General features: G+C 37.5%; 1 protein-coding gene across 2 annotated transcripts in view; it reads left to right on the top strand.

Moving 5' to 3' along the window:
• The window catches only part of CNTNAP5 (contactin associated protein family member 5), a 769,999-nt gene that overhangs the window by 288,966 nt on the left and 465,914 nt on the right, over positions 1-15,119 (top strand). The window lies entirely within an intron of this gene.

Here is a 15,119-nt window from a genome sequence, read left to right as displayed (position 1 = left end):
GCAGAGAGAATCAGTGTAATATGCAGTATGATAATCGCTATACTTGATGTACGCATATGATAGAGCACCAACACAGAGAAGATTTTCTGGGATTGCAGAAAACGAGGCAGAGTGACGTATTTAAAGGCAGTGACAATGTGCTCATTAAGATTCCTCTGTACCAGACAAAAAATATCCAATCTTGAGGAACAGGGATATTTTACTTGCCACTTTGGCTGTTGTTAATCCCTTTACTCTCAGCACCTAGTTAGTGCATGGCACATGATAGGTTCTTGATAAATATTTGATGATAAATGGGTCAATTAGTATAATCAGCAAGTGTACGCACATACCAGGAAACAAGTGCTCCAAGGTAGACAGGTGTACTGCACATTGGTCCTGCTGCCTGGGAAACAGATTCTGGGACAGAGATTGGTGCGTAGGAGGATCATTGGGAGGTCCTCTGGAAGTCAATAACAACTGAAGGGAAGAGAAGGCAGCATGGCTAGGCAGAGGCAAAGTTGAGGCTGCCATGCAATCACGACAAATTTCGAGCCAATCTCATGGGAAGCTCTGGAGCTGAGAGACCCCTTCAAAGTTGTCTAAATTGAGAAGAGAGAGCTGAGACTTATGCCAGGCTCTCCCACACACAAACCCGTTTTAGGATGCAGGCCAGAGAGAGGAGACATGACCTTGGGCAAGGAAGTTCTCTTCCACTGAAGGCAATTCCCAGACAGGGTCTCAGCAAAGGCTGTCAGGTGCCAATATTCCCCTCAGCTGAGGGAATGAGAGCCTCTGTCCTGAGGGGGAATCTGGCCATGCAGCCCAGTACCTATCAGAGCTGTGTGTTGTAACTAAGTCCATGTCGCATTAAAGTATACCATTGACACAGAGTCAGAGAAAGAAAAAGTAATTGAAAGTTCAGAATGACCCATTAGGGTAATTATTCATTTAAGTTTGGGCCTGGTGATTCCCAAATAGAGACACGACATGCCCATTTGAACTGGTGAACACAGAGCTGGGTCCCAAGAAACCTGTCTGCTGGGACTGGAGGCTGGTTTCTGATTCTAGACAGCCGCCTGCAGTGTGATCCTACGCATGCTCTTGCCCCTCTGGCCTCCGTTTCACATCTGAAAGCTGTGTGTTGGCATAAATTGATTTCTGAGGGCCTTGGGTTTTAAACTGCGCTCCTTCTGAACCACAGAAAGGATTGGACTCCCTGATGTGATGGAAAATTATGAAATTCACGAAACTTTCTAAAATGCTAACTCTTTTATTATGGCCGTTTAATGACCTTCCTTCAAAGAGCAATTACTTAGGGAAAGAAATCAATTCTTGGAAGAGGACTAGCAGATAATTCCTGAATGCACTTGCTGCTCAGCACTGTGAATCTGAGCAGATATTTACTTCCCTTCAAATATGTAGCACAGGCATGGTGTGACACACAGGGAGTGTCCATGCTCTCCACCACATGCTTTCAAATGTGTGTTTATAATTCAGTCATAGGGAGCAATAGTTGATTTTTTTCATATAAAAAATGTTGTAAATACTGACTCGGCTCTCTGGCTAGCCCATGTATCACCCTGTTAAGCTTATATTGAAGCAAACAATTGTAATAATAAACAGCAAGTCTGATTAGTCCAACACTGAGAATTAATATGAGAAACACACAGACATATAGCTCTAAAAGTTAGCTTTTAAAACTTAATCATAATAAGAGATATGCAAGATAAAACTATTCTTTATTTTTTTTTTTGAGGAAGATTAGCATTGAGCTAACATCTGCTGCCAATCCTCCTGTTTTTGCTGAGGAAGACTGGCCCTGAGCTAACATCCATGCTCATTCTCCTTTACTTTATATGTGGGATGCTGCCACAGCATGGCTTGAGAAGCGGTGCATATGTCCACACCCAGGATCTGAACCAGCAAAACCTGGGCCAAGGAAGCGGAATGTGCAAACTTAACCGCTGTTCCAACAGGCTGTCTCCCAAAATAAAACTTTTCTGAAAAGCCATTTTCACCTGTCTGATTGACATACAGATCAAAACATTTTGTAACACACTTCATTGGTGAGGATGTGAGGAAAGTCACATTCTCAGATATGCTGGTCAGAGTGAAAATTGGTATAACTGCTGAAGAAATCAATTTGGCAATATCTATCAAAGTTACAAATGTGCATACTCTGACCCAGCAATTTCCCTCTAGAAATGCGTGTTAGAAATACACTTCACATGGGCAAACTAATGGAATAAATTATTTTACAACCTTGTCTGTAATAACAAAAGATTGGAAACATGAGAGGAAGAGTGAGATATAATTGAATACACAAAGACATATCTTATATACTGACATGGAAAGATATCCAAAATATATTATTCATTGAAAAAAGCAAGATGTAAAACACTGTATATAGTGTACTATCATCTGTGTAAAAAAAAAGCAGTTTTTGGACAAGCATGGTTATCTCTAGAAAGATACAGAAGAAGCTGGACATTATCAAGTCTGGGAGAGAAGCTGAGTGGCTGCAGGTACAAGGTTGGGAGGGAAATCTTTACTTAATACTCATTCAATTTTTAGTTACATAAAATTTTTTCAAACAAATGCAATTTTCTTTAATAGTTTGATAGGTGGTAGTTTGAAAAAGATGATTTAAGTAGAAAGGGGGAAAGAGAGGAAGAAGAAATGGACTAGTGGAAAACGTGATGGCCCCTGTCTGGGTGACCCCCCTGGTTCCATTAGGTCTCAGGGCTTTCCCAGGGCACTGGGGACTGAGGGAGAGAAGATGACTCCAGGGGAAAGGGAGTAAGACAGCTGTATCCATCATCCAGTTGTTTCAGGAGTCAGGGACTCATAATCTCCGTGACTTTAAATGACTTTGCATATTTGCATAACAAAATCTTGGAGGCCCTTGGGCATAAAAGAAAGACATCTTGCATAGGAACTGCATACCATCAATTATGTGGTTTTAGTTGAATCACTTAATCTTCTGGTTCTTAACTCTTACAACAGATTGAATGTAACTGGGGAGAAAAAATACACTCATGCCAGGCGCCTCAGCTCGAATCAATTAAAACAGATCTTTAAAGAAGGGCTGTAGGTGCTGATATTTTCACAAAGATGCAAGGCGATTCCAAATTGGGGCTGGGGTTAAAAACTTTCTTTCTTTTTTTTTTACTTTTTGTTTCAGTTTTATAACTTGTCAAATTGTGATTTATAAGCATCAAATGACATAATAAATGGGCAGTGGCACATTTTTACTCCAAACAATGTTCTAAGAATAAACGGAAGCTTGCAAAGAGCCTGCCGCAGTTTTCAGCACATAAAAACTGTCCAAGAAATGCTATCTCACACATATATCACCTACGTGTTTTCAAAACCTCCATGAGACAAATGTAAGGAGGTCCTAATTACACCTACAGTGATTGCACTATCCACACATTAAAACCCTGTCAGGGTGATTCCCTCGGGCTTAGTGGAAAGGCACCAAATTAAAATCAGAGCTCTCTGGGTTCAGTTGCACTAGTTACCTTCTGTGTGGCCATGGGCACCTTTCAGTTCAGCTTCAGTTTCCTCTAATACAAAGTGCCCAAAACAATACTTACCGTGCAAGGTTGTTGGAAAAAATAGAGAGAATGCAGTTACCCATAGAAGGTTTTTAATGTAATCAGTACTCACTACAATTAAAGCAAGTCAATGTATAATGAGTATGTAAATAATCCTGGAAAGGCTAAAGTAAATAGACTGAAGGGAAAAAATATATGTACAGAATTGAGAAACAAACAAATTCTAACAATTATCAAATGAGAAAAATTCTCTACAAAGGAAAAGAGTATAAAATCGAGGCTACATATATGAATGGCACGCTTTGTAGGTGCCACATCCTGACCTTCTGCTGTGGAGGTTGAGCTCTGTGTAGAATTAAGGCAATGCAGCGTTATCAAGAGAAAAGGTGGCAATGGCTGAAAGAAAAATAAGTGAATCATGGCGGGTTGTGTGGTGCCCTGAGAAAGAAGCAGTCATATATGGAACATGGGTATTCCAGGTCCTGTCTGCTGAGAGCTTGCTTCTAGGTGTTTCCAGATTCAGTGGCTGCTGGCCTCTTCTCGGATCACAGGGAGGACAAAAAACTGACAGAAGAAGCCTGGACAGTAACTGAGACAGTGAAATCCTCAAGAGAAACCTGAACTCCTAGAGAATTGGGACATTTTAATTTCCTACTTCCCCCTCCAAATCAAGGGAGAGAGAATTAGGAAAATAAAGTTGGATGGGGAGTACAAACTTCTGGTTATGGATTTCATATTGATACCATAATTTGATTTTTCAGAATCATGGTTTAGAAGCCCTGGGCTGGAGACTGAGTGTACTCATAGGGAGCAATACATTTTCTGAAACCTGAAATCTTACCAGAAGTGTCTTAGTCTACCAAAGTATGGAATGAGAGGTAAAATGTCCAATTAAAATAACAATTGTATACAGTAGAGAAGTTTTTTTCCAAAATGTCCTCTTTGGAAACATTGTTACCATAAGATTGAAGAGCAGATATGCAATGTCAGAGTTCCATGATGGAGTAAGTTTGGAAAATGCCGGGTTAAATATGTCAAAAGAGACTTTTATTTTTAATCACAGAGCTTCTCATAGAATTCAGCATGCTAATATGCATTATGACTTCCCTCTGACTGCTATAATATGTGGATTTTATAAATTTGTGGGACTCACGCAACTGAAACACTCTTTGAGAAATGTTGCAGCAGTTGGTATGAATAAAGTTGGGTAATAGTAGATGTGGAGGAAGATGTGAAAAGATGTAAGGAATCATATATCTGATCTTCACTTCCTATATATAAATACTATGTGTAAATACTCAACCTATGGGCAAAGAAGGAATAGAAGGAATGTGGCTAACTTATCCCCAGTTTCAGGGATGGATCCAAAATACAGGGACTCTGCAGCATTGGGGACAGCCAGATGTCTTAAGTTTCCTAATCAGATTGCAAAGGAAGATTTGTATTTTATAGTTTGAGGCGTGTACATTTTTTCCTACTTAAGAGACCTAGGAAACAAGTTTCCCGGTACCTGTTAGTAGCCAATTTCTGACAATGAAGTGAATCAACCTTAGAATGAAGCTGGACCTATGGATGATTGCAAGGACATTTGTAGAGAACTTAAATTCCTGAAGATTTCATAGAACTACTCAATCAGTCAGTCCTTAAATTTTCCCTACTTCTGGATTTACTAATGTGTGAACTACTAAATTCTTTTTTTTTAAACCAATTGACTCAGAGTTTGGATTATTGCAGATAAAATTGTGCTATCTGGCTCACCCACAAAGAATTAATAATATGATATTTTTTAACACAGAATTGAAGAGAAACAATACCCAAAAGAATTAAAATTTTTTACAAAAGGAAGATGTAATCAAATACGCATGTGAGAAAAATATCATACCATCTAGAATTCCTTAAGCCATCAGGTTTGAGGAACTTTGAAAACAGGCAAAAGACAAATGCAACAGAAATAATATCCTTGAGAGAATATACTAGCATTCAAACTAGAGACAAGGAGTTGGCAGTCCAAAGATAGCTAACAGAAGAGTCACAGATGAAAAGTACCACTGTATTGAAGGAGCATCACTGTTTTTGATGTTAGCTTGAGTCTCACCATAGAGAGGAACATTTGAAAAATTTCGATTTGCCTTACAGGCAACTTTAAACTCTTGGAAGGCATGAGAAAGGATAAAGAGAACTATTACTTACTATCCACAAGGAGATGTTGTTTTATAAGTTAGAAACAACAGAAGACTCATGAAAGCATTGAATCTCATCCATATAAAAGATTCTAGCACCCTCATTCAGTGGTGACCACAATCGTGATTTCCAGAAGGGAGAACTACAAAAGAAATATATCAAGAAAGTTGGGCGACAGTCCTAAATGAAATTGTGATTAAAAAAAAGAACCAGCAATGATCCTGACAAATGAACTGACAAGGAGATATATTTGAATATTTGAATACTTGAAATGATTACATGAGGAGTTCACTGACAAATTTATATTTTAGCAAGATGTCTGCAATTTATATAAAGAAAGACATGTCATTAAGGATAAATACAAAAGCGTGGTACAGGATTATAAAAATACTACCAGAAGCCTGAAGCCCAGAATAATTGAGGCTTTCAAAAAAGTACAAAGAAAAACAAAATAAAATCAATACTTCCAATTATGTTAAATACATTTTTAGTGATATTAGGACCAATATGATTTTACTCCAAAGATTGTCTCTTAAGGAGGTGATTATAAACGTGGCAAAGATTTATATACAAAGATATTTATTGTAATGTTACCTATAATGGTACACTATTGAAAGAAAATTAAAGATCTAATAATAAAAATTTAGTTAATTAATCCTAATGAATATGTAAAATGACCTACTATGCTATTACTAAAGTTATAATTATGAATAAATTTACATATGAAATTACTCCCATGATATCATTTGATGCATATATTCAGCTTATGTACATGATACATATATTTAATGTAATCTCACTTTTGTGCATGTATGTATATATATGTATATGTGTGCACTGCAGGTGACATTATGGGATTTTTTTATTTTACCATGACCCTACAGTGACTTGGTATTATTTTTAAGTAGATAATTCTTAATTTTCATTATAAAGTGAGATTAAAATTAGGTTCCTTAAGAAATAATTATATTAGAGAAAATACGATTGTATAAGGAGGAAGAATATGTTCTGATAACAATCAACAGAAAGTGAAAGTTGTGCAGTTTTTTTACCAAATATAGTTTTTTTCAGATTAGAAAGAATTGAATCAACATGGTATGTGGGAAATCACGTTCTAACTAGTAGAGAGACCATAAAAGAGATTCTAGCTGCTCTACATGAGTTCATGTCTCCTGGGTCCTGTTCTCCAGACATGTTAAATATCTGAGTATTGAGTGCACTCACAGAAGTCAATATTGTTCCTTTCAGGAATTATGGAGAACACATGTGCTGGAATACTGGGAATGGTCCCAAATAATCCTCATTTCCAGGAAAGTAAAGATAATAGAGTCTATAAAATATATGCTAGTGAACGAAATATTTATTCTAGGCAAAATTATACAATGATTTAGTTAGTAAAGGATGTGTGAGTGCTAGCAAGTGAAATGCTGATCACTAGAAACTGGCATGAGGTCATCAAGAATAAATAAGATCTACTCTAATAGGAGTGAGCACATCTGGCAGCAAGATCTTACTTCCTAAGCACCAGTCTCCAAAAACCCAGAGCTGGGGATTCTTGGAGAAGTGAGTGATAGCAGAGCTGGGGCAGGGAGAATACGAGATGAACCTGGAGCATTCTATGATGCTTCCCGGAGAAAGTACTGAAGAAAGGATAGGGAAATGTCACAGGGACACAGGAGTCAACCTAAAAGAGCTCCCAACGCTGGAATAATCTGAGAAACAAAATAAATCATGGCCATATTAGATTATAACCCATAGACTAAACTAATGATACGTAAGTCCATCCTCATATAAATAAACAATTGAATAAATAAATAAAAAGTGCGAGAAAGGACAACTCTCCTTACAGAAGAATTCTAATTAACAAAAGTAGAATGAATGAGCAAAATAAAAAATCACCATGAGACTACCACAGCAACTAGCAGACAAGAATCGCTCATGGATGCTAAAACTAGTGAGTAAAAGTTTGAGAAGAGATATCTGCATAGTCTCAAAGTAGCTCTCCAAAGTTATTTACTAATTTCAAAGGGAAAAGCAATAACTTTACAATAAAGAAATCTACAGACTCCACTGTAACTGAGTGATCAAGATTAACATCATCAGTAATAAATTATACCAACATCACTACCCACTAACATGATGCACTGGCAAGGGCATAGCGTCACGTCTGTGGCATTCTTGCCAAAATGCATAACCTCAATATCATCATTAATAAACTCAGTGAGACTCAAATGGATGGGCCAATTGAGGGACATTCTACAAAATAACTGACCAGTAAATACTCTTTGAGTCTGACGGTAACAAAACACAAGGAAAGACTGAGGGACTGTCACAGACTGGAGGAGGCTAAGGAGACATGACAACTTAATGCCGTTTGGGATCCTCGATTGGATCTTGCAACAGAAAAGGGACAGTAGTGGAAGAAGTGGTAAAACACAAGTAAAGACTGCATTCCAGATAACAGAATTACCCCAATATCATTTCCTGGTTTTGGTAATCGTGCTGTGATTACACAAGTTTTCTACACTAGAGGAATCTGGCTGAGTGGTATAAAGTATGCTCTGTATTGTTTTTGCAATATTTTTGTAAATTTAAAATTATTTCAAAATAAAAAGTTTAGAGGAAAAAAAGATCAATCCAGATTAACATATTCTCATATCTCTATGGAGATAAAACGAAGAAAGGTACTAAACAGTAATATGGTGAATTCGAAGCTTTTGACCACATAATACTCTAAAAGCTTTGTGAGAGATCACACTGAGGAGCGTCTTCAAGAAAGAATCACAAGGTCACTCTAGACCTTTGGTCTGCTGCGTGCTGTACTGTAATCAGGTTGGGATGAGTATCAAACTTGTAAATTTTTCACAAGATATGAAACTGAGAAGGAGGAAGAGTATAGTGGATAATAGAACCCGGGTCCCAAAATTAATTAACTGGAAGAGTTGCGTAGAGAAAAAATTAATGTTAAGAGGAATAAGGGGAAAATACTATCCTTAGCTTCAAAATAACCATCCACATAAGTATGGAAGTAGAAAAAGGCTTCCTATTACCAATTCTGGTGAAGTCGAATGAGTGAGTGACAGCTGCCATTCATTTAACAAAACTGAGCTCCTTTGAAAATCCATAATGAATAAATAAGGTTTTACAATTTATGTATTATTCCCAAAGGCATAAGTAGGAACAACAATAAAAGTTACTGGGAAGTAAATGTTGTCTCCTATAAGGAAAACTCTTGCAATGCTTTATGAGGCACTGTGTCCCGGTAACCTTTTAGGTTGACCTAAAAGTCAACCCTTTTCAGTTGACTCTTGTATCCCTGTGACGTTTCCCACTGTGTCCTTCAGGAAGAGAGGATGATCACTTTGGAGCTGATGGAGTCAAGATTCTCTGTGCAAGAATAAGAGTTTTTCATGATCTCTAGGAGCCTGTCTAAACTAAAATGCCAGGATGTTGTCACATGAGAGTATGCACTTTTGTGTGTGTGTGTGTGTGTGTGTAATAAAAAGTTAAATGTGCAAGTAATGTTATTATTATCAAGTTTGACATTCGGAGGGAGTGGCAGTTTTTGGTTGCATAAATGCCTTTTTGTGAACATGACATTCCATGTTAATATCCAATTTCTCCTATTTTTAAGAAGAATTTACTTTGATGTGAGCTTCCACAAAGGGTCCAGATGGCCCAACCTTTTATTTCCTTAAGCTTAAGAAAGAAATGAGAAATGAATTAGAGTTATTTGATGAGTCAGACTTCACACCTCCAGAGAAGTGCTGGGGAAGGCACTATTGATTTATTTTCTTTGACTCATTTCCTGTATTTAAATGGAAATATTGATACCCATAAACAGATTTCTCCTGAGATTTTGGGATGTAAGGCTATGTCTTGTATTTGAATCAAAGTAAAATTTAGATTTTATAGCATTAAAGTAAGAAACGTGAGGGATTAAAATAAAAGTCCCTGGGGAGGGAGAAGCTGGAAAAATCTTTGCTAATAGCCTTAGAGCAACCTCAGAGGCAGTTACTACCAACTTTAAGTGGTAATGTGGTAGACAAAGCCCAAGTGCACGGAGCAGGTAACTAAGGAGGTGGTTATTTACATTATGACCCTTCCTTCCACTTTAGAAATAATTATTTGCTTTATTGGAAGGATTTATTCTTCAAAAAGGATCTCGTCCCATGTATTTAAAGGTTAGCGTATGGTCACTCTCTATTTGAGAGAAAAAATGAGGAGTGTAGAAGGTGCAGAATCTAAAGAATTGTAGAGAAAACTCATATCAGGAGCCAGCAATAATTTCTGCAAACAAAAACAGGGACAATGCATCTTAAGAAGAATAATGCAAGTCACTGGCAAAAAGGAAAAATTGATTATGGAAAATATGGTTAAAGAGAATGTAGTACCAACAGCAAAAAGTTTCTTTTTAGTTCCAAGAAATATAGGAGTTTCTGAGCTAAAAATGTGAATGCTGTTGAAAGGAAAACTTTCATATCTACCTTATGTACAAATCTTAATTACCGTCTTGATTCAAGTGGGGATCCTGGCTGCGTCAGGAGGCAGCCAGTCCCTGGGTCCATGCCCTTTGCTGCTATCGATTCTAGGAGTCAATGCTAATTCCTGGGAGTGCTGTTTCAGGATTTCTACTTCTTTTGCACCGATTTTGGCACCATCACATGCCATGTTCTTGCCAGATTTTGTAAATGGGACTGATGCTTACTTAGAATTTTTATTGGAGAATCTGAAAGGACCAAAATGGTCTAAGAATTTATATTCATCAAAATATCTTTTAATCCTTTAAGTTAAGGACTTCATGAGGACGACAAAAATGACGAAGAAAGGCTGAACTCAATCTGTGGAATAAACTATATATGATGTATTTACACAATTTATACATATTTATATATAAAATGGAGGTGGCCTTTTTTAGTATTTTTGTGTGTTATTCGCCAGATAGTTCTCTAAACCTACAAGCATAATCACACACCCATAAATGTAAAAGAATAAACTTTAAAAATTTTTAAAAGTTTTCCTTTCATCACATGTACATTTGCCGGATTTTTTTCAATAACTGCATAAAATTCCATTATGTGGTCTTACCATTATTTCCTTGATTTTTGGACAAGTAGGTTGATATCAGTTAGGTTTTCTTGTTCAAAAATAGTGCTGACACAGTCCTTGAGAATTTATCCTGGCATGCTTGTGTAAGAATAGCTACAAGGTCATTTCCTAGGAGTGGAACTGTTAAGGCACAGGGAGGATGCATTTGTATAGCTATTATTATTGGACGTTACTTTGTACTGAGGTATTGTTAACCTCAGTTGTTATTGACATTTGTGGACATTTGCTAGTCTCTGTTTACATCTTTATAGAGAAAAACAATGTTCCATCTCAGAATGCCAGGAAGCAAGCTCACTCTGCATATGAGTTGTCTTGCATAGAAGGCTTGCTTCCTCCAACACCCTATGAAAAATAGCTACTGCTATTCTTCTATATATGTTTGTGAGGTCCAGCAGCACACTGGTGCTGACTTCCCCAAGAGCTTTACACCCAAGACAGTGTCTTGCATCCAGCCCTGGGATTCTGCTGCTGTGGGTGATAAATGCAGCTTCCTGAGTGGAGTCTATCCTGAAAATGGATCCATGGTTGGGCAGAAACATAGATGGCATAATGTATCCTATGGAACACCATAATGATAGTCAGGGATAGTAGATGGTCAAGGGTGTTAAAATTTAAACACATCGTTCCTCATACCTTAATTGTGAAACACCTTCCCTAAAGACTACACATAAATCAGAATTGGAATTAGGGCCTGAGTTAACAGAGTTGTTTGCCTTGTGTTTGTTTTATCCTTTTTCTTAAAATTGGTTTTCTGTCATTCTGAATACAGTTCATTTGTTTTGTATATCCAGAACTCTTAAATTTTAATATTTGAAGATATTATTCCAGATATTAATAGCTAAAGTTCATTGAGACTAACCATATGGCAAGAACTGCATTTTGTACGCCTTCCCATTTAATCTTAAAAACAATCTTGTGAGATAAGAAAACTGAGGATCAAAGAAATAAGGAAAATTGCCAGAGCTGGTACACAACTGAGCTAAAGTTCAAAGTCGGGTTTCTCCTGCTGCAGTGCTCACACTTTTTCAGTATACTGACCACTTTGTACTGAATTTCTCCTTGGGGGTACTGGAGAGTATAATGTGTCCATACTATGGTAGAGAGGGAGATAGACGATTGTTGTAATTCTTTGAAATCACTGAAGCCTAGACTTTAGTTTATTACCATCTTCATCAAATAAGCACGTTCTTTATAGGACTTGCCATACACATCATATATTTTAACACTTAGTTATTTAATATATTTTGTACTGCTCTCTCTTTTTCTTTCCATAGATTTATGTCATTTCTTTAAAAATTTGTGTTAGAGACTGTATCAAATAAATCTTTTTTTCCTCCCCTCTGAAGCAGTTTTTGAGCTGACAGCCAGTCAGTAACACAAATATTCTTTGGAAATCTACTAAATGTAAGGCAGTGTTGTAGACTCTGGGGATAGAGTGCAATCCAAACAGAGTTGGTGCCTTCATGAAAGTCATATTCCACTGGAAAGAAAAAAGAAATCAAACATACCAAAAATAAATAAATGATTTTAGGTAATGATGCGTATCATACAAAAAAGTAAAATGCTTTTCAATGTGATAGGAAAAGATGTAGAAAATGGAGGGAGTGATATTTCACTGGGGAAGAGGGGCTGGAACCTGTGAGAAAGTGGTACTTAAGCTGATACTTACCTGTTCAAAACAGACAGCCATGGAGGGGGATCTGGGGGAAGTGAGTTCTACCCAGAAGGAATATGAAGTGCAGAGAATCTCAGGTGGGCACTGGCTGGGTGTGGTTACGGATAGATAAAAGTATGAGGTAGCTGGGTGACTGGAGACAAATGCACATGGCAGAGATAATGGTGGAGAGCAAGGTAGACACAAATCATATAGGAGTCTTATAGAACCTGGTAAAAAATTTGGAGTTTGAGCTTCATTCAAATTGGAAGAGACATTGTGTGTTGGCAAACACAATGTTTTACGTGGGGGAAATAGTGTGATTTGTTTCACTTGTTAGAACAATCACACTGACTTTGGGAAAATGGACAGCAGGCAGAACAAGAGTGGAAGAAGTCAGACCGATTAGGAAGTCATTGCTGTAGCTCAAGAAAGAAATAATTATGGGTTGGACAAGAAGGTAGCAGTGAAGAAATAAAAAAGTGATCATATTTGCATACAGCCAATAGGAAAGGCTGATGGATTATGTCTGGAGTATGAGGGAAGGATGGGAATGGGATGACCCTCAAGAATGAGCATCTTGGGTAGATCTTCACATGGTGGTACCGTTACTGAGATGAGTAAGTGTTGAGCAAGAGATAATTTGTTGAGGTGGGGTGGGGATGGAAGATTTTGTTTCAGCTCTATAAAATTTGAGCCACCCAGGAGGTGTGGAGCAGGACCTGCAAGCATATTTGCTACAGAGTTAGACATACAGATGTGGAGTCACTGAGCATATCAATGGTCATTAGAACCATGTAACAGCCACAGTCATTACAGGGCTTCAGCGGAATCATCTAGATAAAGATCTTCCTCTGGGTGATGAAGACAATGGGACACTGGACCACAGAGCCCTGGGGACTCCAACAATTAGAAACAGAAATGGCACAAGCAGTGAGCAAACTGAGAGAGAGGTAGTAAAAGATTAGGGAAACAAGAAGATAGGGGTACAAAGGAAGCAAGGAAGGGAGGCAGGGAAACAGAGAAAGAGGGTGGTAGCAATAAGGGGAAGTGGACTCTAGGTCAGTTTTATTGTTTGCTTTAATTTGTTGGTTATTTCTTTTGTAAAATGAGGGTTATTAAGGCAAATAATGAATGAATGCCTGTTTCTGTTGTGTTCTAAAAATATAAAAGTCATCAGCTAAGTGTGGGAGTGAGGAAGGAATGCTGGAGATTTGAGAAGAGAGAAGATTGCGTGAAGTCATTCTCTTGGAGAGTGGGAGAGTGAATTCACCTTGGGAAGCAGAACTGGATGTTTTAAAAATCTGAACAACAGATTTGAGTCTCAATTTATTCCTCTCCCAGATTCATGATCTCGCAAAAACTGCTTAAATCCTTTAACTTAGTTTCGTCATCGATACAATTAAAATAATAATAATAATAATTATTGAGAACATTTTTCATGACAGCCATGAGATGTCAGGCACCTTCATAAGTATATACCCTCCTATTTAATCTGTAAATGAGGATAATGACACCTACTAGAAGAGAGACTACTTGGAGAGTATATATATAAATATACGAAAGGGCATTGCACATAAAAATATAAATAAATATAAATAAAAAAAAATGACAGAGCTTTGAAAACTGTGAAATATAAATATAAATATAAATAAAAAAAAATGACAGAGCTTTGAAAACTGTGAAAACTTAAACGCTCAAAATACTTTGCTGCTGTTTTTCTTACCCGCAAATCCTAAGTCAAACTATTTAGTGCATGATTGAGTCTAAGGATTCCTTCTGGTTTAATTCTTCTCTCCGAAGTTTGGAAATTGAGTCTGTGTTTTTTTAAAGTAAAGCAAGATATTTAACACAGGAAAGACTGTCATTTTTTTTCCCTTTTAAAGCTTTCTTAACATTCCTCAGATTGTGGCATTTTCTTGAAATAAAACTAGGTATGTATTTTTAAATGCCAAGTTTTCAAATATACTCCTTCAGATCAGCTGCAAAGTTGTTCCCTTTGCTTTGATGTCTTCCGCACACCCACCTTCATTTTAGCCCCAGAAATCTCAGCTTGAGCTCCACAAGCCTATGCCAAGGATCACAGGGGCCCTGGGTATTTCCGTGTCACCTTTCTTTCAAGGAGTTTAAAGCACTTGGCAAACATTACCTCTGGAATAATGATAACCGTTCTTTAGGTTTGCAGAACTCCAGCCTTCCCTGGAGTCTACTGCCTGCATTCATATTACCTGATTGACTCTCCCATCACCGTCCTGAAGCAAATGTTAGTATTGGACTTGTGGACAGAGAAACTGAGGTCTTGAAAGTTTACAGGCACAGCCATATCATTTGCTTTTAATGTCCTTTTTCTTAACTCTGCAGCTTCTAGCAGTCTTTTGAGACTCATTGCAGCCTCTCTGCACCATGAAACCTTCCCTAATCACTGCAGCAATGATTGATTCTGCTCCGTAACTACTTTCATCACTGTGTTGACAGCCCCATATGCTTAGTATGCAGTCCAGTGGGAGGCAATGTGGTATGGTAGAATGGGAAGAGCACACATCAGAACAAAACTTGAGCTTCAAGTAAACCCCACCATTTGCTAGCTGTTATTTAAAATCTCTGAGCCTCTGTTCTTCTATCTGTAAAAATTG

This window comes from Equus przewalskii, chromosome 17 (assembly GCF_037783145.1).
Source record: "Equus przewalskii isolate Varuska chromosome 17, EquPr2, whole genome shotgun sequence".
NCBI classification, from domain to species: Eukaryota; Metazoa; Chordata; class Mammalia; order Perissodactyla; family Equidae; genus Equus; species Equus przewalskii.
Note: the sequence above shows the minus strand (reverse complement) of the source record. Positions and strands in the feature narration are given on the sequence as shown.